This window comes from Macaca fascicularis, chromosome 15 (genome assembly GCF_037993035.2).
Source record: "Macaca fascicularis isolate 582-1 chromosome 15, T2T-MFA8v1.1".
Taxonomy (NCBI): Eukaryota; Metazoa; Chordata; class Mammalia; order Primates; family Cercopithecidae; genus Macaca; species Macaca fascicularis.
The window spans coordinates 120,620,624-120,647,252 of record NC_088389.1 but is presented as its reverse complement, the minus strand read 5'-3'; the positions used below and the strand labels follow the sequence as shown (position 1 = coordinate 120,647,252).

Sequence of the window (26,629 nt, the reverse complement as noted above, 5' to 3'; positions counted from 1 at the left end):
ATGGATTGGTGGAGTATCTAAAAACTCATCACCAAACCCAAATTCACCTAGATTTTCTCTGCTGTTTTCAAAGTTTAGTAATTTTGCATTTCAGATTTTAAGTTCATTATATCTTTTGAATTAATTTTTGTGAAAAGGGCAAAGTCTATGTCTTGGGTTTTATTGTTTGCTCATATAAATATCCAACTGTTTTAGCCTCATTTTAGAGAATCCTTTCTTCATTGAATGGCTTCAGAGCCTTTGCCGTGGATAAGGTGACTAGTCTGTTCCTTTGATCTGTCTGTTCCTTTGCTCATAATCATGTTGTCTTGATTCTTGGAGCTTTACAACAATCTTGAAATTGGGTTGTATGCATCTTTAACTTACATTTCTTCTTCAATATTGTGTTAGCTATTGTAGGTTTTTTTGCCTTTATGTATATTTTAGAATTAGTTTGTTGATATGTATAAAATGGTTTATTGAAATTTTCATTGGGATTGTGTTGAATTTATTAAAATGGAGAATAATTGACATCCTAATTTGCGCTTCAGATTAAGAAATGTGAACTATCTTTACATTTATTTAGACCTTTCTTGATTTCTTTCATCAATTTTATTTTTGTATATAGACCCTATACATATTTTATTAGGCTTATACCTTAAGTATGCCATGATTTTTGGTGCTATTGTAAGTGGTATTTTTAAAAAATAATTCTAATTCCAATTATTTATTGCTGAGACATGGAAATGCAGTTGCCTTTAATAAATTAACATTACAGTCCACAACCTTGCTACAGTCACTTATCAATTCCAGAAGTATTTTTGTTGAATCCTTAAGATTGTCACATATAATTGTTATCTGTGAGCAAAAGTAGTTTTCTGTTTTCCTTCCCAATCTGTATGCCTTTTACTTTCTCTTCTTGTTTCGCTCCCTTCACTAGGTCTTGCAGTGGCAGGCAGAATAGGAGAAATGGAAGTGGACATCCTGCCAGTTCCCAATATTTGGGGGAAAACAACCAGTTTCTCACCATCAAATATAATGCTAGAAGTAGAATACTTGTAAGTATTCTTTACCAAGATGAGAATGTTCCCTGTATTTCTAGTGTGCTGAGTTATGTTTTTATCCTGAATAGGTATTGGATTTTGTCAAATGCTTTTTTTTGCATCTACAGATATAATAATACATTTTTTCCTTTAAGCCTGTTGATATAAAAGATTAAATATACTGATTTTCAAATGATAAAATAGCCCTGCATACCTAGAATAAATTCCTCTTGGTCATGATGAAGAGATTTTTTTATACATTGCTGGATTTGATTTGCTCATGTTTTGTTGAGAATATTTGTACCTGTGTTCACTGAAGATATTGATTTGTAGTTTTCTTTTTTGGATGTGCCTTAGTCTGATTTTGGAATCAAGGTAATCCTAGGCTTATAAAATGAACTAGGAAGCATTACCTGTGCTTCTATTTTCTGGAAGAAGTTGTAAAAAATTAAAGTCATTTTCTCCTTAATGTTTGGTAAGATTAACCATTGAAACCATCTGGGCATGGTACTTTTCTTTTTTGGAAGATTACTAATTATTTACCCAATTTCTTTAATAGATACAGGGCTATTCAAATGTTCTGTTTCTCCTTGTGTGATTTTGGTATTTTTTGGTCTTTTTTTGGTATTGTTTATATACAAAAACTATCCATTTATGGACATAAAGTTGTTCATAGTGTTATTTTATTCTCCTTTTCATATCCATGGTAGTAGTAGTAATGACCTCTCCTGCATTTCTTGTGCTCTGTCTCTGTCTATCTCTCTCTCTCTTTTTCTGTGCTAGGCTAGTTAGATTTTATCAAGTACATCTATGTTTTTAAAGAACCATCTTTTGGTTAGTTTGATTTTCTTTATTTTCTTCTTTTTTCATCTTTTTGATTTCTACTTTAATTTTTGTTATTTTATTTGCTTCCTTCAGATATAAATTGTACTTCTTTCTGTTATCACTAAGGTAGTAATAAGGTAGCTTAGACGATTGCTTTTAGTTCTCTGTGGATTTGTAACATAAGCACTCTAAGCACTCCTTTCTCTAAGTCTCCCAAAGTTTGAGAAGTTGTATTTTCAATTAGACCAAAATACTTTCTGGTTTATCTTCAGACTACTTATTTGGCATGACTCATTTACAAGGATATATTTACATTTTTTAATATTTGTGGCTTTTCTAGCTATCTTTCTGGTATGTATTTTTAGTTTAATTTCATTTTGGTCTGAGAACATACTTTGTATGATTCTAATTATTTTAAACTTCTTATGATGGGTTTTAGGACCCAGAGTATTATTTACCTTGATGAATATTCGACATAAGCTTAAGATGAAAGTGTGCGCTGCTGTCGTTGGATGGAATATTCTACAAACGTCCATTTGACTAAGTTAATTGATAGTGTTGTGCAGGCCAACTGTATCCTCGGTGATTTTCTGCCTGCTTGACCTATCAATCAATTGCAAAAACAGGCATGTTGAAATCTCCAACTGTGACAGTGCATTTGTCTACTTTTGTTTTCAGTCCTATTAGTTTTTGCCTTATGTACTTTGATGCTCTATTGTTAAGTCATACATGCTTAGATTGTTACATGTTTTTGGAAAATTGACCTTTTTGTCAGTATGTAATACCTCTCTCTATCTCTAATAATTTGTCTTGCTCTGAAGTCTTCTTTGTTTAATATTAACCTATATACTTCAGTTTTCTTTTGGTTAGATTTACCATGGTAAAATTTCCTTTACTTTTTACTTGCAACCTATCTGAGTTGTTGTATTTAAAGTAGGTTTATTTTAAATAACATAATTTTATTTTTTATTCATGATGACAATTTTTATTGGTTTATTATGAGTATGATTGAATCAGTTTCTATCATTTTTATAGCTAATCTCTATTCATTACCTTTGTTCTTTGTTTTTTTCTCCTCTTCTTATGCTTTATCTGGCTTTAATTGAACATTTTTATGATTCCATTTTATCTTCTGTCTTGCCATATCAATTATACTTTTTTAAAAAACATTAATTGTTACACTAGAAGTGCAATATATATTTTTAACTAATATAAGTCCACCTAAATTATCACTGTGCTGCTTCAAATGTAGGTCAAATGTAACAGTTTTCCCAATTACTTCTTATCTAGTACAGCATTGCTGTCCTTTCACTTAGCCCTTGGCAGTAATAACCCAATACGTTGTTGCTACTGTTACCTTAAACAAAAGCTTATGTATTAATACAATTATACAATTATACATTTAATACATTAATTGTAATTAATGTATTAACTAATATATTATTAATACATACATTAATATGAATAAGAAAACAAAAGATTTATTTTATTCTCATTTGTTATTTAAGTGATGATCTTCCTTCCTTTATGTAGATCAGAATTGCTGAACGATATAATTTTTCTTTTCCCTGAAGAACTTCTGTCCACACTTCTTGAAGGGTTGCTCTACTAGTGAGGAATTCCCTGAGTTTCTGTTTGTCTGAGACTGTCCTTATTTCCCCTTCACTTTTGAAGGATAATTTTTCTGGACATAGACATTCCAAGTTGGTGATTTTTTCATCCTATTTAAAATATCCACTCCACTCTCCCTTGCTTGCACGGTTTGTGGTGAGGAGTAAACTGTAATACTTACTTTGTTCCTCTACTTGTAAGGGGTTTTATTTCTCTAGCATTGTTTCAAGATTTTCTCAGGTTTTGATTTTTTTTTTTTTTTTGTATTTATTATGCTCAGTGTTTTCTGAATTCTCTATAGCTGTGTTTTGCTGTCTGCCACTAATTTCTGGAAATTCTCAGCCATTATTTCTTCAAATATTTTCTCTGCTTTGTTCTCCCTTTCTGCTGCCATTCCAGGGTGCGTGGTTTATGTATTTTCAAGTTGTTGAACAATTCTTGGATCTTTTGGATCTTTCTTTTTTTCTTTTGGATCTTATTTTTTCTCTTTACATTTCAGTTTGGGAATTTTTTTACAGACTCTATCTTTAAATTCCTTTCTTGGCTGTTTTCAGTATGCTGATGAGTGCATCAAAAGCATTCTTTATTTCTTTTGATTCATAGCATTTCCTTCTGATTCTTTTATGTATCTTCTGTCTCTCTGCTTACATTATCCGTCTCTTCCTATATGGCGTCTAATTTTTTTATTAGCATGTTTAACATATTAATCATAGTTTTTAAATTCCCTGTCAGATAATCTAATATCTGTATCATATCTAAGTCTGGTTCTGATGCTTGCTTTGTCTCTCGGACTGTGTTTCTGTTGTCTCTTAGCATGCTTTGTACATTTTTAGGAAAATTTGAACACGATATACTAGGGAATAGAACCTGAGATAAATAGGCCTTTCCTGTGAAGTTTTATGATAATCTAACAAAGAATTGGGCTGTGTTTAATGTTTGCCGTAGCTGTGGGTGCCAGACCCTTCACATTCCGTTAGGGTTCTTGTCGTTGTCTACACTATTAACTTTGAGCTTCCTTGCATACTTCTCAAAGAGAACTTTCATCTTGCAGCTCTTTTTGCTGTAACCCACTGTTACTGCACTGGAGCCCTGTTGGTGAGACAGTAAAAAGTCATAGGGGAGAGAAACTACTGTATAATCTTAGGATTAAATCCCACTCTTTTAGTGGCCTTCTTGGTATGTGGCCTCCTTGGTATGCGACTTTCATAAATATTTTCTAGTTTTGTTTTGTTTTGTTTTTGTGTTTTTCTTCCTCAGACGACACAGGAAAGCTAAAGGGGTCTGAAGTCAGAAAAATATCCTTACCTCAGGTGGGTAATACTCGGTTATCCTTCACAGTGGAGAGCAGGCCTTTGCTAGGGAGAAAGTTCTAGGAGTATTTCACAGTGGTGACTCTTCTCCCCCGGCCAGAATCTAGGAGATTTTCATTGCCTTTCTCTGTTGAGAATTTCTTGTTACAGTTTATGCAGCATTTCTAGGTGTTTTTTAAGAGAGATTTTAAGATTATCTAATCTGTAATTGTGCTAGAAATGGAAGCTTCTCAGTTCTTTCTCTAACACATATGGGTTGAGCATAAGCTCTGTGCCAGTCATTGTGTTAAACTGTGAGAAAAAATTAAAAAATAACTTAGATATATATTTTGCTTTTCCAAAATCTATAGTCTTATTTAAAAAAAGGTCTTGCACAAAAACTATAATAGGTAGAAAATAAGTGTTTGTTGGGTAAGCATCCCTTTGTGGCCATCTCCTAATGTAATCACAGTAGGTCCATTTTCCAATACATACAGCAAGTCGGGATGCTGAGACACCACGTTGCCACCGAGAAAGAGGTTGAATCACAAGGTTACCAAATGAGAAGATAAGAGGAAATCTCAAAACTGTCTCTCCTTAGGAGTTGAGGCTGGGGATTTTAAGGATTTGGGAGTGGGCTGAAGTGTGGAAGTTATTGTTCGGTCAGAGTGCAGGGCGGAGTCATGGGACAGGGAAATGAAGAAACTGCATTCTCATGCTGATTCTATTTTTCTGTGGATGTTTTCAAACTGGTTTGCATCAGCTGTTTCACTGGAATTCAGAATCAGAAAAACATCTTAAGCAATCTTTAAACAAAAGCCTCAGGATTCTAATGTCGGGTATTTTATCTATAGGAGCAATAGGCGTGCAAATCAATTCTTAAAGAGAAGTCTTATGATCTTAACATCAGAAAGCCTACCCAGAGGATCAGTGGGGAGAGAGGTGGTCTGCATCGAGTGCTACCTGACTTTCAGCAGCAAGGAAGTGAGCCAAAGCGCAGCCTGATTAATGCTTAATTAGAGCTGTATTTCTATCCAGAACCCAGCATGCAATTCTTGACAACGCTGTGGGGATGGTTTTACTAACAGGCTCTATATTCTTTAATGGAATTTGCTACTTACTCAGAGTACTCAATTTACTTACATATCCTAGGTCATTTTCACTCAGCTATGTTAGCTCATGTCGACAAAAAGAGTCAAATTCTGTAAAGTATATTAAGAGATTTATTTTGAGCCAAATGTCAGTGACCAGGGCCCATGACACAGCCCTCAGGAGGTCCTGAGAACATGTGCCCAAGGTGGTTGGGGTACAGCTTGGTTTTACACATTTTAGGGAGGCACGAGGCATCAATAAAATACATTTAAGAAATACATTGGTTTGGTCCAGAAAGGCAGGACAACTCAAAGCAGGGGCTTCCAGGCTATAGGTAAATTTAAACATTTTCTGATTGACAATTGGTTGAGTTTATCTGAAGACCTGGGATCAATGGAAAGGAATGTTCAGGTTAAGATAAAGGATTGTGGAGACCAACTTTTATTGTGCAGAGGAAGCTCTCAGCTGACTTCAGAGAGAGAGCAGGTTGTAAAATGTTTCTTATCAGACCTAAAAGGGTGCCTGGCTCTTAGCTGTTTTATCTCCTGGATCTGGAAAGAAAGGAAAAAAAAAAAAAAAAACAAGGGGGGAAGGGGGTTATCTATAGGATGTGGATTTTTCCCACAAGAGACTTTGCCAGGCAGTTTCAAGGTATGGCAAGGAAATACATTTTAGGGTTAAATATTTTTTTTTCCTTGTCTTGTAATGTTATTCCAGAGCCAGATTGAAAAGTAAGCCATGATACATAGGGTCAAATAAAACCCATCTGATGAGGATTTATGGTTTGCAGGGCATGACTTCCTAAACCCCTTAGGTAGGAATTTGGGCAAAATAAAAAATCAGAGCTTAGTCCTCACTCAGAAATTTCAAAGATTCTTTCCAGTTCTCAATCTCCTGACAGGTATCCTCCATCTTCCTGCCACTTCCTAGGCTTCATCGGCTTAGCCCCTTTTATGCGTAGATTTAAGGCTTTTGATTAACTAAAAATAAACTTTATAAATCATAATTCATTTGGATATCTGAATTTTCTATTTATGATATACATTTATGATACATATGATAAATTAAAATTTTTTTCACACGTATTTGTTTATATTAAGAAATGAGTTTAAAAATAAAATGAAACTTTTGTATAAATTTTATTATCTCCAGTTATAAGAAATGTAGTCTAGTATATGACAAATATATTCCAGAATACTTTTTTCACAACTACTCATTACATCTCCTCACAATCTGAGCTGATTTTTACACATCAAAGGGTGTTTTGTTTTTACAGTACTAAGTTCAGATATACAGAGAAAATTAAGAACTGAGAGTTTGTCTCTTTTATTCGGAAAATTACTCTACTTTTCAGCCTTCCTCTAATTAGTAGAAAATTATACTCTTTCCATTTTATGCATTTTACTAAATTAAGTGAGCAAAGTGATAAAAAGAAGCCAACTAAAAGCTTTGGTTCCAGTTCATCAAATTTAATTTTAATTATGAGCAGTTAATCAAGATAAGGCCCTGGAGGGAAGACTCAAGCAATTGGGATTGCTTAGACAGAAAATAGAAGCCTCGGGAAGGTGTGGGGACAGAGCATGATGATGAGGCCATCACAGCCTCTGCGGGAAGAGTGGACCGGAGCCAGAGCAGCAGAGATTTTAGGTTAGAGTTAGAAATGGTTTATCTGATGTTCTTACTGAATTACAAAATGAATGTATTGGTCAGAAAGTTGCTTTAAGTTTCTTACAAGAACTCTGTAAGGTAAGTGTTTTTACCTCACAAAAGCATGAAAAGCTGAGAAAGTTTCCAAAACTCACAGTTACTCTGTAACTGGGCCAGGATTTTTACCTGGATATTCTCATTCCAAGACCTAAGGTCAGTGAGTCTTACTAAACTTCCCACCCTCATTCTGCCCAAGGGCCAGTGAATAAACTCGTGGACTTACCCAGTGCACTAGACTATGTTCATTGATGAGAGTCCACCAAAACCATCCCCAGGAACCTTTGCGCCGTTCACATGGTTCTGGAAAGTTGATGGGATTGGGGGCCCATTTTCACCCCCACATTTATAGCCCTTTGGGAAAAGACTGGTGGATGTTCTCATGGGTCATGGAAACCCTCAAGAAAAAAAGTGAAAATCTGCATACTTCATAAAGTTTCTGACCTCTTTATAATGCAGAGTGATCCATTTCTAGAGTAATAGTCAATGGATGAAAACACCGTTTAACACCCAGTATCAGATTTTCAGGGTAAAATAATTGCCAGCTGATGAATAGAAATAAATGAAAAGAAATGGCCTGTAATCCCAGCACTTTGGGAGGCTGAGGTGAGCGGATCACCTGAGGTTGGGAGTTTGAGACCAGCCTGACCAACATGGAGAAACCTCGTCTCTACTAAAAATACAAAAAATTAGCTGGGCATGGTGGTGCATGCCTGTAGTCCCAGATACTCAACAGGCTGAGGCAGGAGAATCGCTTGAACCTAGGAGGTGGAGGTTGCAGTGAGCTGAGGTTGCGCCACTGCACTGGAGCCCGGGTGACAAAATGAGACCGTCAAAACAACAGCAGCAATACAGAAACAAACCTCAAACAAGTCATTTTTTATGTTTATGAGATTTTTCAAAACTGTGGTATCTATCTCATAATTAAATATTTATTGAGTATTGATAATAAATGCTAAAGAGTAAATTTTAGAGTGATCTGTTTCCCTCAGCAGGTGACCTACCTTCCTAAATTTCACAGTGAAAATAGGATCTGTGTAGCAAATGAGGGTTTGGTTTAGTTTATCATGGTATGTTTAGGCCACAGGAGTAATGAAGTGGAGGTTCTTCTCTCTGTCAGTTTTATAGGGTAGTCATTAATTCCAGGGCAGAATAGGTGAGTGGTCTGAAGATGGAGAGAAAGAAGCACTATTCTTTACTGCAGGTCATGAGGCAATGCCAAGTTGGGGACACAGGCACACGGCAGCTGCCAGGAAATTGCTGCAATGTTAGTAGCATGGCATCATTCACTCAGCAAATATCAGCTATAGTCCAACAAATTTCTGCTGAAGCCCTGCCGTCTTCTAGATATTAGGATATAACACCAAAGAAAGCCAGGAAAGTCACTGCCCTCACAGAGCACACATCCTGGTATGGGAAAGGGAAGACAAAACAGATTTAGAAAAGCAATGCAGACAGCGATGGCACCATAAAGAAAATAGAACAAAGTAATGACCTCCGTGCATCAGATTTGGGAAAACTTCTCTAGGGGTGACAGATGAGTGAGTCCTGAGCAGTTCGAAGAAGCCATGGGAGCGATCTTGGGAAAAGAGCCTCCCAGACAGAAGGCATAGCAGTGGCACAGGCCTGTGGTCAGATCCACGCTCAGGACAAACCACAAGTAGCACAAGGTCAACTCCATAGTGATGAAGTGGAGACTGACTGCCGGGAGACTAAGTTGGAGAAGCAGACAGCAGCCACTCTAGACGCAGCTTTGCAAACCAGAGCCCGGAGACTTCATGCAGGAAGTCAGTCTGGCTGCTCTGTTCAGAATAAATTGCAGGTGAGCAAAATTGGAAGCAGGGCAACTTCTAATGACTCAGGCCCCATAAGTAACACAGAAAAAGGCACCACTCACCACCTTTTGGGAATCTTTTGTCTTCCTGTGGCGTCTGAAGAGTTATGGACAGGTTCTTCTCAAGTCTAAAACTCTGCTGTCTTTGGTATTGCATTACCTGATCTCTTTGGCTTTTGGCGGTACCAGAGATGGCAATTAAAACTGGTGAAATCTGCATAAAGTCAGTAGGCTGTACCCATGTCAATTTCCTAGTCTGATGTTGTACTGGAGTTACATGAGATGTTACCATTGGCGAAACCTGGGCAAAAAGTACAGAACATCACATTGTACTATTTTTGAAACATCTGTTATTTATGATTATATCAACATTAAAATGTTTTAAATATCACAGAGGCACTGAAATAAACACTGTATAATGTGTATATTCATTGGCCTGCCTTTAGTAAATCTACCAGTTGATAATGCCTACACGAGGTAACCAAGTTACGTGTTTGCTGCTAGCATACTGGATAGTGTATTCTTGGCCTTGGGGTAGTTTTCGGAATGGGGGCGATGGATAGCAATATTGGTGGTACTAGTATGAGAATCCATGAATCCATGATAATGGGACTGACAGTGGTGGCCAAGGCCCCTGGGCAACCCCAGGGACAAGTTGAACAATTGGGAGACTCTGGGGATGATGGTGTTGATAAGAAAGGTGATTGTGTCTTCAACAGTGGCATCTTTAGAGGTGAGCTAAATCCATGGGGCACAAGAGGCTGTGAAACAGCCTCACAGATTGCAGTGGTCCAGGTGCTGGCTGTAGCAGACAGAGAGATGCTATTGAAGGAGACAGTTGTTGTAGAATTAAGGGAAAAATACAAACTACAGTCTCATTAAAAATTCCTTTCATGTAAAATTTAAAAAAAATTTAAATGTCTTACCCAGAGGTTGGCTAGTTTGTGAAAGCCCAAAATTAACCAAAACCATTTGTTAGAAAGAAGACAAACACTTAAGGTTCAAACTATGATTCTTGGAAAATAAAGCATCTTTTAAAAAGTGCAGATGAAAAGACAATCCGGAGAATGGAAAAAATGTTAAATAATATTCCTGATAAGGGTCTAGTAAAAATAACATATAAAGCGATCTTACTCTTATAACTAAAAAGACAAATAATCCAATTAAATATATAGGCAAAGAATTTGAATGAGTATTGCTTCAAAAAAGACATACAAGTGGTCAATAAGTGCATTAAAAGGTGCTCAACATCATCAGTTGTCAGGCAGATGCAGATCAAACCCACATGAGACAGCACTTCACATCCCCTAGGATAGGTATGATTATAATGTTAAAAAGAGACAACGAGTGATAGTGAGGATGCTTTAAAAATGGAATTTAAAAAAATAGATTGGTGGTGGGAATGTGAAATGGCGCAGCCACTTTGGCAGTTCCTCAAAGAGTTAAACATAGAATTTTATATTCTAAACATAGAAATAAAAGTTTAAAATAAAATTACCATATAATCCAGCAATTCTGCTCCTAGATATATGTCCAAGAGTACTGAAATATATGCTGTTACCAAAATGTGTACATGATTGTTTATAGCAATTAGTTATGATCACCAAAAGTGGAAACATTCCAAATGACCATCAGCTGATGAATAAACAAAAAATGTGATAAATCTATACGGAGTATTATTCATCCATAAAATGAATAAAGTACTGTTACATACCAATCCTTGGTTACAATATTGGTGAACCTTAAAAACAATATTCTAAGTGAATGAATAAAGACAAAACAGCCACATACTGTATGATTCCACTTATATGAAATGTACAGAAAAGGCAAATCGATAGAAAGTAGATTAGAGCTTGTTAGAGGATGAGAAGTGAGGTGTCTTTTTAGGTGCTGAACATATTCTGGAATTAGAAAGTGGGATAATTGTATAATGATTATACTACAGCCCTTAAGATGAATACTTTAAGGGGATAGAATTTATGATATATGAATAATATCTCAATAAATTACAATGGTTCATTTGTTTTTACTAAGTGGATGCTAAAGTTAAGAAATATGAAGACACATCGGTAAATAGCTAAGTCAGACATGGGAGAAAAGTGAGACAATTTAACATTGTCTTTTGCTTGCTTGGTTTTTTAAGCCACGTTGTACTTTTCTAAACAATATAGTACATTGGCTGGACACAATGGCTCACGCCTGTAATCCCAGCACTTTAGGAAGCCAAGGCAGGCGGATCACAAGGTCGTCAGGAGGTCGAGACTAGCCTGACTAACATGGTGAAACCCCGTCTCTACTAAAAGTACAAAAATTAGGCGGGTGTGGTGGCACACACATGTAGTCCCAACTGCTCAGGAGGCTGAGGCAGGAGAATCGCTTGAACCCGGGTGGCGGAGCTTGCAGTAAGCCGAGATTGCGCCGCTACTCTCCAGCCTGGGTGACATGTCTCAAGAAAAAGAAAAAAAGAATATAGTACATTCTTAAATATTTCATGGTTTATCCACTTGGGGATTTTTTTGAAGTCTTTATTTTTCTTCTCACTATGTCTCAGTTGTATAGTAAAAGAATCATGCCAGAGGACAGACAGCACACCGTGAACATCAAATCAATTAATTTGGCTTTTAAGTGTTGTCATAAAAAATTCAACAGTAGAAACTCAAGTTGACATATTTTAGAGAAATTTGTGCTTCTCTATTCGTGCAAGCTTTAGTCACTGTGATAGATTATATATAATTACATTGGACATTTGGCATCTTGCCTTGTTAAAACATGAATCCCCCAGGTGCTTTATGAAGGTCCTCCAATACTGTTAGTTCCATTAGGAAGCCATGAACTGAAAACACTGAACTACTGACTGATCCCACACTAAATGTGCTGAGTCACAGTGTTTCGTTTGTGTTTTTCTCCAAGTGTAAGGACTTACGGGCTAAGATGTTGGCTTGTCAACTCTATTAGAGAAGTCCATCCTAAATTACTAATAAAAGATCTATGGAAGTATATTTTTAAAAAAGCCTTCACAATTCCATTCAAACAAGGAAAACTCAACATCATATGCTACAATCTGGGGATAATTTCTATAGACTCTAGCAAAAGAAAAAAAGGCTTGAGGAATGTCACTGTGGACTACGCATGTTCCTCCTGGGACCCAAATGATCCTTCCAGTTGGCGTTGTGAGAATACAGACACACCGGGCTAGACTTACCCGGGGAAAGGTGTCACATTCCTGAATTGCAGTATTTTCTGAAGGAATATTTGGATGGGAATACGTGTGTGTGTCTCTCCCACTAATGCTTCCACATTAGTAGATTTTGTTCAGAGGCCATAGAATGTTAAGAAACTGAAGTTAGAGGCTGAAACACAATTTATACTGGGAATATCCTATAAATCAAAACAAAACATTAGCTGAAAAGCAGTAAGATTTCGGATCGAACAGATAAAATTACCTTCTTTTTTAATCAGAATCTCATAGGAAAGGCAGAAAGTGTCTAAGATAGGGAATAGATTTCTAACAACTTGAAAAATATTTTAAAAAATCATCAGTAGCAGCCAGGCATGGTGGCTCATGCCTGTAATCCCAGCACTTTGGGAGGCCAAGATGGGGGGATCCCGAGGTCAGGAGTTTGAGACCAGCCTGGCCAACATAGTGAAACCCCATCTCTACCAAAAATATTAGCCAGGCATGGTGGCATGTGCCTGTAGTCCCAGCTAATCAGGTGGCTGAGGCAGGAGAATCACTTGAATCTGGGAGGCAGAGGTTGCAGTAAGCCGAGGTCACGCCATTGCACTCCAGCCTGGGTAACAGATTGAGACTCTGTCTCAAAAAAAAAAAAAAGAAAGAAAAAATCATCAGTGGCATTTTTAAGATTTTTAAAAAATATGCAATGAAATAGAAACTGAGAAAATAAAACATTACTGAAAACATATATTGAGCCTATCAGTTTTATCAGTGAAGCCCAGGAAAAAGTCCAAAATAAAAATTGCCAATATCACGGAAAAATTTTTCAACAAATGATATTTGGAGAACTAGATATACACATGCAAATAAGAAAAGATAAAAATAGGCTGGGCACGGTGGTTCAGGCTTGTAGCCCCAGCACTGTGGGAAGCTGAGATGGGGAGATAACCTGAGGTCAGGAGTTCGAGTTAACATAGTGAAACCCTGTCTCTACTAAAAATACAAAAGTTAGCCAAGTATGGTGGCACATGCCTGTAATCCCAGCTACTCGTGAGGCTGAGGAAGGAGAATGGCTTGAATCCTTGAATCTGGGAGGTGAAGGTTGCAGTGAGCCAAGATCGCACCACTGCACTCCAGCCTGGGCGACAGAGTGAGACTCCGTCTTAGGGAAAAAAAAAAAGAAATAGATAAATATACCTTTATTTTATACCATGCACAAAAATCAAATCAAAATAAACTGAAGCCCTAAATATAAGAGGTAAAGCTATAAAACTTTTAGAGGAAACGTAGGAGATATCTTTGTCTTTAGATTAGGCAAACATTTCTTAGATGACACCAAAAATAATATATAAAAATATGATAAACTTGATCAAAATTAAAAATATTTTCTCCTGGACAATTTTTAAAATAATTAAAAGATAAGCCACAGACCGGGAGCAAGTTTTTACAAATCACATGTCTGACAAAGGACTCATATCTGCAATATATAAATAACTCTGAAAAATCCAAAATAAGAAAGCAAACAACCCAATTTTCAAAATTGGGCAAAAGATCTGAACATATACTTCACCACGAAAGATAAATGGATGGCAAATAAATACATAAAACACTCAATGGCTAGGCGCGGTGGCCCATGCCTGTAATCCCAGCACTTTGGGAGGCCAAGGCAGGTGGATCACAAGGTCAGGAGTTCAAGACCAGCCTGGCCAAGATTGTGAAACCCCATCTCTACTAAAAATACAAAAAATTAGCCGGGCGTGGTGGTGGGCACCTGTAATCCCAGCTACTCGGGAGGCTGAGGCAGAGAACTGTTTGAACTCACCAGGCAGAGGTTGTAGTGAGCCGAGATCTTGCCCCTGCACTCCAACCTGGGCGAAAGAGTGAGACTCAGTCTGAAAAAAAAAACATGCTCAACGTCATTTGTCACTAGGGAAATGCAAATTAGTAAATACCTTGGTGACACATCACTACACACTTGTTGGAATAGCTGAAATCCAAAAGAATAACTGATGACACCAAATGCCAGCCAGAATGTGGAGCAACAGGATTGCTCATGGGGCTGCAAGATGATAGTCTCTTTGGAAGACAATGTGACAGTTTCTTATAAAGTTAAATATGTAGTTACCATAGAATTTGCCAGCTGAAATCCAAGGTGTTTACTACAGCAAATCAAAAACTTAAACTGGCAGAAAACTCTGTATTTGAATATGTATAGCAACTTTATTTGTAATAGTTAAAAACTGGGGGGAAAGTCAACAAGATGCTGTTCAACAGAGGAACTGATAAAATGTGATAACATGCATAAAATGGAATATTATTCAATGATATAAAAGAGAACAATGATTGATTCATTCAGCAACATGAATGAAACAAACACATTTTGCTAAATGAAAGAAACCAGCCACAAAAGGCTATATATAGTAAGATTTTATTCATATGACATTTGGGAAAACAGAAAAACTATAGGATGAAAAATATATTGCTTTGGAACTTTGGAAAATAGTGTTTTGACTGGAAACTACATATCTAAAGACAAAAAGAACTGTACATAAACAATATGCTCTAACTGGTGAATAGTATTTCATATAAGTGCAAAGATCTAGCCAAACAATCGTGAAAAAGAAAGAAGCTGAAGGACTCATATTTCCCAATTTCAAAAGTTATGACAAAGCTGCAGTAATCAAAAGAGTGTGGTACTGACATAGAATAGTCGTGTAAAACAAAGGAGTCAAAGAATTCAGAAATAAACCCATACATTTATGCCCAATTGATTTTTGATAAGAGTATTATTTAATGGGGAAAGAATAGTCTTTCTAAGAAGTAATACAGGGACAACTAAATATCTGCATACAAAAGAATGAAATTAGACCCCTGTCTCACACTGTATACAAAAACTAACTCAAAAGGGATCAAGACTTAAATGTAAGAATGAAAACTATAAAACTATGAGAAAGAAACATAAATCTTTGTGACCTTAGGTTAGGAAATATTTCTTGTTAACACCACCAAAAACACAACGCACTAAAGAAAAAAAAAATTGATTTCCTCACAATTTTTAAAAAATTGCTTCGAAAGACACCCTTAAGAAAATAAAAAGACAAGTCACAGACTGGGAGAAAATATCTTATTTTCTGATACTATATCTGATGAAAGACATGTCCAGAATATATACAGAATTCTTACAACTCAATAACAAAAATCAAAAGGGCTAATGAAAAGGGGCAAAAGATTTGAATAGACATGACAGCTAAGAATATGTACAAGTTGCCAAAAGGCACATGAGAAGATGTTCAACATCATGAGTCATTCAGGGAAAGCAAATTAAACTGCTATGAAGTACAGCCTGCAACTTCTAGATATAATCAAAAAGACAGATGGGAGCAAGGGTAGCAAGGGCATAGGGAAAATGGAACTGTCATACATGCTATTAGGAATGTGAAATGGAAAACAGTTTGGTAGTATCTTAAAAGGTTAAGCATAAATTAACTCCACAAACCAGTAAATCCATTCCTAAATATCTACACAAGAAAAATGAAAGTATATGTTCGCATACAGATTTACATATGACTGTTCCTAGCAGAATTATCTATATTAGTCCTAACTTGAAAAAAAAAAAAAACAAATGTCTATCAAATGCTGAATGGAGAAAATATATCCATTTGGTATATCTATATGATGAAATATTATTCAATTTAAAAATGCACAAAATACTGGCATATGCTCAAACATGGAACAAGCTCAAAATCATTATGCTAAGTTAAGGAAGATGGACATAAAAACTTACATATTATATGATTTCATTTATATGTACAGAAAAGGCAAATCTATAGAAACAGAAAATGGATGAGTGATTTTCTGGGCCTGGGACAGGATGGGAGGATTGGGGAGCGACTGCTAATGGGTAGAGATGGGGTTTCACCATGTTGGCCAGGCTGGCCTTGAACTACTGACCTCAGGAGATCCGCCCACCTTGGCCTCCCAAACTGCTGGGATTACAGGCATGAGCCACCACACCCAGCCCTTTTGTCAAATTTTTAATGGAAATGTCTGCCTTTTTAACATTGAGTTGTGAGAGTTCTTCATACACTCCAGGTATGAGCCTCTGTCAGATGTGTGGTATGCAAATATTTTCTCCCACTCTATAGCTTGTCTTTTGATCCTCTTCCCAGGGTCTTTCTCAGAGAGGAACATTTTAATTATGATGAGGTCCAGTGTGTTGAGTTTTTAATAGATCATGCTCTTTTGGTGTCATGTCTACACTTTATCAAGCCCTAGGTCTGGAAGATCTGTGTTATCTTTTAAAAATTTATAGCTAATTCTTTAACTCTATGATCATTTTTTTTAAGTCATGAGTTTTATTTTTTTTTTTAAGTCATGAGTTCATTTTTTTTTAAGTCATGAGGTTTATGTCAGGGCTGCTTTTTTTATTGCCTATCTATATCCAGTTCCTCCAGCATGATTTGTTGAAAGTACTATCCTTCCTCTTTGCAACTCTATCGGAAACCAATTAGTCAGCTGGGCACGGTGGCTCATACCTGTAATCCCAGCATTGTGGGAGGCCAAGGCAGGTGGATCACCTGAGGTCAGGAGTTTGAGACCAGCCTGGACAACCTGGTGAAACCCCATCTCTACTAAAAATACAAAAATTAGCCAGGTGTGGTGGCAGGCACCTGTAATCCCAGCTACTTGGGAGGCTGAGGCAGGAGAATTGCTTGAACCTGGAAGGCAAAGGTTGCAGTGAGCCGAGATCACGCCACTGCACTACAACCTGGGTGACGAGCAAAACTCCATCTCAGAAGACCAACTAGTCATATCTGAGTTACTCAGTTTCTAGGTTCTTTATAGTATCCTGTTGATCTCTGAGTAGCTCTCTCCACCAATACTATACACTCCTGGTTACTGCAGCGACAAAACGTCTTGAAATTGGTAGACTGATTCCTCACATTTTATTCTTTATTCTTTTTTTTTTCAGGATCTAATTTCTTTGCATTTTCATGTAACTTATTTCCTTTTAATATTTTGTATTTGCCGTTTGATATTCCTGAAATGTCACTATGTAACTTTTAAAATAATCTTGTCTATATCTACAAAATCTATTTTTGAGATTTTGATAGGAATTGTGTTAAATCTGTATACTAATTTGGAGAGAATTGACATCTGTACCATACTGATTCCTCCCGTCCATGAAGGCAAAATGTCTTTCCATTTATTTAAATATTTGATTTGTTTGCCAGCATTTTGAGTTTTTGGTGTTCAGATCCTGCACATCTTTTATTAGATTTGCAACTGTTTTTTCAATGTTGTGTGCCATCACAATTATATATGCCATTGGCATTTTTAATTTCAGTTTCCACATGTTCATTGCTAGTGCATTCATCTCATATACAGACCACGTATCGTATAAAATTGCGGAACTCATTTGTTGTAGGAGATTCTTTTTTTGTAGATTCCTTGTAATTTTCTACGTACATCATTATGCTATTTGCAAATAGGCTGTTTTATTTATTATCTGTAAGCAGAAAATGTTATAGGTCATTCACTTATTACCTAATCACCTCCGAAAGGCCCCACCTATTAATATTATTGCACTGGGGTCTGGACATCAACATATAAATTTTTCAGAAACACATTCAGACCATAACACAGTTAAAAAAAGAGAGACATCAATTTAAAAACTCTTGACAATAGAAGATTGAAGAGATATTATTTAACTTTGAAAAGGAAGTAATTCTGTGTCTGCTAATACTTTAATGAGGTTCACCAATTGTCTCATCCCTGGTTCCAGGTCAGAGGTAGGAGCTATTGGTCCAGTTTCAATTGTGTGAAATTGGCCAAGCACTTTCACTTTCTGGGCCTTAGATTTTTTATCTGTAAGTTTCTCTAAGATTGTAAGAATGTATTTTTGAGATTATAATTGGAATGTGTAAATTACAAAGAAAACAAAAAGCAAGTTTATGTTACACCAGCAGCGTCTCTTTGGTAAAAAAGAACATTTTGATCAAGCTGTAAATATTATGATTTCTCTACTCCTAAATGTCTTTTATAAGTTTGCATTTTACTGGTAAATTTCTTGTATAGGTTTGCATTGGCAAAGTGCAGGTTAGTGACAAATTCTAGTGTACTTTCCAGGATAATGAAAGCTGTCATTTGTTGATAGAAGCCAAAATAAAAAAGGTTAAGCAGGGATTTTCGAGGTCATTCTAGTCTTTCCTTGTTGAGATTGATTCTAATTTTAATGCATTCTCTGCCCAGCTTTAAATATGGCAAGGGATTAAACAAAGTAATATTGATTGTTGCATCTGTGTCCAGGACTTTCGCACTGAATGTCCTGGAACTGTGAAAACCACCTTGGGTTAGGACAGCTCACCAGGGACCTCCTCTCTTCTGTGTATGATTATTTTATCTTTTGAGATAACTCTTAATTTTTTTTTATGACAGAGTAAATAACAATAGCAGGGACCTGTGACAAAGCCGCATGGGCAGGCAACCAGGGCCTCCCTGACAGTGACATTTTGTTGGACCCAGATGGTTTGCAGCCACTGTGATATGGCCCTGCTTTGTTTTATGAGCATGGAGCTAAGTGCCTCACCCTCCCTGATGCTGCCCACCTGCTTCCTGATCGCAGATATGCTCCCTCACCTCTCCCTACATAGAGCATCTTAATGCTGAGTTTGCTTTGATTAAGTCATGCTTGTGATTGAGCAGACACAGCCTCTGTTCTAATAGGGTGGCCCTTCAACTTTAAAGACTGCTGAGTTGCTACTATTCCTCGGCTGAGATCAAAATGAGTAAACTCAGCCTGTCAGCAAGGAGTTTAGAGTCTGATGGGGAAGAAGCAAGTGTTCAGGGCATGAAAGAGTCAGAAACAAAGGCCAGGACTCTGCCAGAAGGCCCACAGCACACTTGCCCAGTCTCTCTGCCACTGCTGGCTTCCAGGCAAGTGAACTCTGACTGGAGTTTCTTGGATGCTACTTGAATGTGGATTTAGCATCTTTAATTCAGAGCAGCCTCTGCTTACATGCTTAGCTCTACACTCCACCATCCGCTTTCCAAAAATTTTTTTTTTTTTTGAGGCGGAGTCTTGCTCTGTCGCCCAGTCTGGAGTGCAGTGGTGCAATCTCGGATCACTGCAGCCTCTGCCTCCTGGGTTCCAGTGATTTTCTGGCCTCAGCCTCCCAGGTAGCTGGGATTACAGGCACATGCCACCACACCTGGGTAATTTTTGTATTTTTAGTAGAAATGGGGTTTCACCATGTTGGCCAGACTGGTCTCGAACTCCTGACCTCAGGTGATCTGCCCTAATGGACCTCATTTATTAGTTTCTGATCACTGGGCACCTCCTGCCGGAGGCAGTCAGGACCATCCTTCACACCCTGGCAGCTGGGAAACAGCCTCCATCCTCCAGCAGCCAGTAAGGACCTTAGTCGTGGGAACCCGACAGGTATGTTAAATTCTGCACTCCGTCCTGATCCCAATTATCCAATTGTGTCTACTCCAGATGAAGAGATAATGTTTTTACCCCAAAGACAAGGGCACTGGCACTTTACTATGTTACTAGAAAAATAATTGACACTCAAATCAGTTACGCAATTTCTTAGAACTTACATTAAATTCACAACTGATGAAGCTCAGTGCATTTCCTTGAATGTTTTCGTTCATTTTAAATTCTAATATTAAGCTATGGTAGATGATTTTATTAAGAGCTGAATGGGAGGATCAAGATCTTTCCTCATCTAAGATCTGGTAGCAAAATAAATAAATGAATAAAGTAAACATGCACAGCATCCATTTGTTAATGCAGGCTGTATGGTCCTTGTAGCAGGAGAGGATGTTATGGGAGGTCTTTTGTTTGACAGGTGAGTCCTATGGATGTGGCAGAGCTATGGTCTAGCCAGAAGCAAAATTGTTCCTACAGCATTACATTCTTCCTACATAGTTTTAATCTATGTTGATTCTACAAAGCATGTTTCCTAAAAAAAATTCTACCATATTTTGAATAGTTATTTCTTTGTTTCTCCTACTGCATTGGACTGTGTTATGAGGCTCATTTTCTCTGGGAATACGTGAACCCACCTTATTTCAGCATGTGAAATGCACAAATATAAAGGTTGTTCATTTCTGACAGCCAGTTGGTCAACTAGCACTGGGTGCTGGAAGTTCTGTGTACCACCTGCTGCATCCCCACGAGGATTTTGACACTGAAGCAGGTAAATGGGTACCAGCCAATATGTGAGGAGTTTTGCCATGATCATCAGCCACAAGGAATTTAAGTCTGAAATCACTGGGCTAATGTGTCTTCAATAACTTAGTGAAGCCTTTCTTAGAGCATTTCTCTGGGATCTATGCATGCAGGGGCATTCGTGATGCAAATGATACATTCCCAAATACATGAGAATTTGTGTGCAAGTTAAGAAACCTCAGTCACAATCACTTCCTTGCAGATGGTTTAAGTCGAGTATAGAAAAAGAATGAAGAGGAAATGAAGGTAGAGAGGCCTGCATTTTGTCTGGGAATGGGGAGCGGCTTCTGTGGAGGGGGTTTTGTGGTGGGAGAACACCCTGGAGTCCAAAGGCGAGGGAAAGAGACCCATCTGACTGGCAGATGGAGCAGAAGTTATGGAAAAGGTTGAGTCTCGCCTGCAGGTGCAGAAAAGGAACCAAGATAGTTGATCCCCTGATGAACTAGAAATAAAAGAGAGACATGGGAAAAATGAGACTGTGTTAGAAGCGAACAGAAGCCTCCAGGCTCCCTATTTGAGCTGTGACAGAATTCACTGTAGGGGATTGATAGCAGCTGATTTGCAGAGATGCTGCCGGTGTTGGATATAGAAAAGGACTGATTCCTTTTTATTTATTTTTATTTTTTTAGAGACTGAGTCACTTTCTGTTGCCAGGCTGGAGTGCAGTGGCAAGATCTCGGCTCACTGCAACCTCTGCCTCCCTAGTTCAAGCAATTCTTCTGCCTCAGCCTCCTAAGTAGCTGGGACTATAGGCGCATGCCACTACACCCAGCTAATTTTTTGTATTTTAGTAGAGATGGGGTTTCGTCATGTTGCCCAGGCTGGTCTTGAACTCCTGAGCTGAGGAGCTCAGGCAATCTGCCCTCCTCAGCCTCCCAAAGTGTTAGGGTTACAGGCGTGAGCCACTTTGCCTGGCCTGATTCCTTTTTAAATGGTGAGAAAAGAATTATGATTGAATGATGTGATTGGCAGTCTGCTGATAAAATTGGTTTGCAAGTCTACCATGTTGGCTGTGAAGACAGTAATGCCTCAAATCTTATTTTCAGTCATTTAAATATAAAATGGGCATAGCAGAAGAGTCACAAAGCTTTATTATTTATGATAATAAAACATTTTTACTATTCTAATTGTGACATGAATCTCTTTTGGATTTGTCCTTTTGGATTAAAACACAAAGCATCCAAATTTCACAAAAGTAACAACGCAATCACCTTGGAGACAGAAGAATGAATTGATAAGACCTCTGATTAAACATGGCAGACTGGGCTTCTGAACCTAAGCATGCTTTGATCAAGTAAGGAGGGGATTGTGTAATGCCCACAAAGACAAAGAACAGGAGAGGAGACTACCCCAGGAAGGTGTTCGGAAATTAGAAATCAGAGGGCAAAATGTTTACTATCCTACCTGACAGACAGGACTTGCAGAGAGAAGCCCTAAAGAAAGCTAACTCCAGGGACGGGTGTGGTGGCTCACGCCTGTAAGCCCAGTACTTTGGGAGGTCGAGGCGGGCGGATCACGAGGTTAACAGATCGAGACTGTCCTGCCCAACATGGTGAAACCCCATCTCTACTAAAAATACAAAAATTAGCTGGGCATGGTGACACAAGCCTGCAGTCCCAGCTACTCGGGAGGCTGAGGCAGGAGAATTGCTTGAACCCGGGAGGCAGACATTGCTGTGAGCTGAGATCCTGCCACTGCACTCCAGCCTGGGCGACACAGCGAGACTTCATCTCAAAAAAAAAAAAAAGGAAAGTTGACTCCAACCATGGGGCTGGAAATGCCCAGCAAGGAAAGCGACACTTCCCGTGCCTTGCACTTAACCAGGGAGATAACCAGAGATCAGCAGGCATTTGAGCAAGAAAGACCAGCCGAAAGGACCAGAGTGGAGAAACCCAGAGGAAACAAACTGCATGAAACAGAATAAAATGACTTTTTAAAACTGTAACTAATATTCTCAAAGTCATAAGAACAGATTGAATGTATGAACCAAGAACATGTAGCTATAGAAACATTCAAAAAATACGTATTTTTTTAAAAACCCATAAGTTAAAATAAAATGTAATTGAATAATTGCAAGCTAAAGTTAAGGAAATCTACCAGAAGTCAGGGCTAAAAGAAACAGACATGGAAAATATGAGAAAAGTAATAATATTAGATAATATTTCTAAGGGGTTCAACTAAACAATAATTCATAATGTTAAAAACAACGAAAAAGGAAAAATAGAAAAGCAAACATTAAAGAAAATTCTCCACAATAAAAGCATATGAGTTTCCAGATTTAAAAGGATCCCTGAGGCTGGGTATGGTGGCTCATATTTGTAATCCCAGCACTTTGGGAGGCCGAGGTGGGAGGATTGCTTGAGCTCAGGATTTTGAGACCAGCCTGGGCAGCATGGCAAAACCTCGTCTGTACAAAAAATACAAACATTGGCCAGGTGTGGTGGCACGTACCTGGAGTCCCAGCTACGGGGGGGGTGGGTGCTGAGGTGGGACGAATGCTTGAGCCTAGGAGGTCAAAGCTGCAGTGAGCTGAAATCACGCCACTGCACTGCTGCCTGGGCGAGAGTAAGACTGTGTCTCAAAAAATAAATAAATAGAAAGAATAAATAATAAATAAAAGGACCACTGAAAAAGCAGAACAAAAAGTCTAAAATTATTCCTTACAAAGTGCCCCATGTATAACTTCAGACTATTAGTGATAATGACTAGATCATAAAATCTTCCAAAGAAAAGAAAGGCTCACATAGATAACTCTGTAAGAATCTGAATAACACATGTGCACATGTACATGTGCACAACGTGCAGGTTCGTTACATATGTATACATGTGCCATGTTGGTGTGCTGCACCCATTAACTCGTCATTTACATTAGGTATATCTCCTAATGCTATCCCTCCCCCCTCCCTCCACAATAGGACCCGGTGTGTGATGATCCCCTTCCTGTGTCCAAGTGATCTCATTGTTCAATTCCCACCTATGAGTGAGTCAGTTATTTTCAATGGGAAGAGCCATGAAGAAGTCACCAGAGGGACTGACAGAGACGCCTGCGAAGCTTGGAAATCAGCTGCCCTGTCCTAGCAATGGCAGTACAGCAAGACCCTTATCCATCAATTAACCTTCTCCAAATGATTAATAATGTTTTACTCCGCTAGGGAGCTGTGTTTTTTTCTGGTTGGAGGGAGGGGAGCAGAAAAAGGACAAAGAAGAGAGAAAATGAGGAGTCAGGCCCTGTTTTCCTTTCCCACCGCAGTCTGGCTGTCCTGGAAGAGGACGCATGGCCTTAACTGTGTTGAAGTTCTGACTACTACACTGAACTAAACATTTTCATCATGAATTTTATTGGGTGACATAGAGTAACCAGAATTCTTTTTGTTATCTAAAAATGATGTGAAATATTTTGCAGTTACTCTAGATTCCAAGGAGGAGTAAATAGGAGCAAATTGCAGCGTGGGTTGAAGGAGCAGTGAGGAGTATAAAGTAATTTCCTCCTACTTTCCCCGGATGGAGGCCCACTCATTCCATACAATTCCCCTTCTTACGCCATAGAAATGAGAAGGTTGTGGGCAAAGGAAGAGTGAGGGTTTAGGGATGCACTGGGGTGAACAGTATGAGAGAGCAAACTCTTCATCTTTAATGTAAGGAAGACAGCTGATAATACCTACAACAAAAAGATAGGGAATGGTAAAGTAAGAGAAGCAAATAGCAGATGAAACACTCAAGATTATTTCTGGAAACAGGGCGGCAGTGGGGGTGAGAGGAACCTCTTTCTCCTTGTAGACTCATTTGACCCACCTGACCAAACAGTCCTGGCACTGCATGTGTTTCAGCTGAAGAACGTCACATTTAGCACATAGAACGCCTGCAGGAGGAGGGGTGCTGGGGGTGGGCGAAACAATTTCTAGTAGAAATGATTTTTTTTTTTGAGGTGGAGTCTCACTCTGTCGCCCAGGCTGGAGTGCAGTAGCGTGATCTCCGCCTCCTGGGTTCAAGCGATTCTCCTGCTTCAGCCTCCCAAGTAGCTGGGACTACAGGTGCCTGCCACCATGCCCGGCTAATTATTTGTATTTTTAGTAGAGATGGGTTTTCACCGTGTTAGCCAGGATGGTCTCGATCTCCTGACCTCGTGATCCGCCTGCCTCAGCCTCCCCAAGTGCTGGGATTACAAGCATAAGCCACCACACCCGGCCTAGAAATGATATTCTTCTATCAGTCAGTTTTAAGATGTTAACTAAATGTCAAACTCTTTGTTTAGCTCCATCATCGAAATCACCTAAGTTTAAGGAAGAAGGGAAAAGAAAATGTCATAGTATGGGAGGGGCAGGCTCTTGGATTTTGTTTAAACAGTCAGCTTTTTAATTTGTGAATAAGACAAGTTAGATGCAAACATAAATTTACTAATGTAATGTGACATTGGAAAATCGCTTAACACCTGTTTACTAAGTACCATAGACATTAGCTAAACTATTTACCGTTTCATTTCATGCTTTGACTTCTAAACTATAAATGAAATTTTATGAAACATTTTGAGTAAACCTCCTCAACTCATCCGTGAAGTTTTGGTATGCCAGGCAGCTTTTCAACGTAAATGATTTTAACATTTCCAGGAAAGATTTTATTTTAATTTTTTAAACTACCAGTCTTCTCTTCAGTCTTATAATGAGGTAGAACAATTTATTCAAAAGTACAGATATGGCTTTGTATAATGCTGATAATTCAGAAAGAAATTACCCAATTCATTCTTTCCAGTGCTGGACAAAGTTTAACAGGAAATAAACAGGGTATCATACATTGTAACAGTAGATTCTAGAACTATATGGCAGAAAATAATACATTACTACCCCAAATGGGCTATGTTCTCCATTTGGGTGAAAACAGAAAATAGCTATTTTATAGGGGGAATTTGAATGCTAAATCTGTTACTTATGACACAAGTTCTCACTCATTCTCTTCTGCTCAAGCACAGCTTAGGCCTTGCAGATGAGGTTACATTACACTCAGAGGCTGCCCACTGTAGATGGTGAAGCCACCGTCACCAAGCCGTGTGTGCACAGCTGACTCTGACCTGCTGAAATCAGCCACTTCTCCCATTACAGTGGATACAAGAGCTTTGCCATGATCTGTTCTGCTGCTATGAACTGTTGCAGGCTCCCCATTATGGGCTGTTTATGACTTAATTCTATGAGTACTTTGGCTCTGAGGTTCTGTTAATGCTTATGGTTCTATTCCTTTTTCATAAGCAAATGTGACCCAGCCCTTTGGAGACATGTAATGGAGCTGAAAAGATGCTGAAGATAGTATTTTCACCACTTTCCTCAATCCACGGAAATCAAAATAAAGCATTAAACATTGACTAGCTGAAGGCTAGATTCTGCCCCCACCAAGGTATTGAGGGAATCAACAGCTGCAGCACCAACAACACGGCTACTGTTCAAAGAGCTTTCTCTGCACTGCACATTGTGTTGGTGTTTTATATACATTACTTCCTTTAGTGCTCATAACCACCTGTTAGGTCAGCCTCGTCAGCTCCAACAAACAGAAATTAAGAATTGCCAAAGTCACACAATTGAGGGCAGACCTGGATTTTTATTTAAATCTGTATGAAATCATGAGAATGTATGGCTTATGCATAGTGCTATGGATCCCCTGGAAATTGCATGTCAAGATAGTCCATTTCAAAGAGCTAACCATTACTTCACCTTCCCATAGGAGGTCTACATTTGCACCAGGACTTCTAGATATAAAGATTACAAGAGTAAAAGGGGGCCAGGCTTGGTGGTTCATGCCTGTAATACCAGCACTCTGGGAGGCCAAGGCAGGCGGATCACCTGAGGATGGGAG

General features: G+C 38.3%; 1 long non-coding RNA gene across 1 annotated transcript in view; it reads left to right on the top strand.

Moving 5' to 3' along the window:
- LOC135967487 (uncharacterized) overlaps positions 1 to 26,629 on the top strand; it is a 161,067-nt gene that overhangs the window by 88,949 nt on the left and 45,489 nt on the right. The window contains exon 2 of the long non-coding RNA XR_010581642.2: positions 920 to 1,037. This is a non-coding gene — a long non-coding RNA (uncharacterized lncRNA). The remainder of the gene's footprint in view (positions 1 to 919; positions 1,038 to 26,629) is intronic.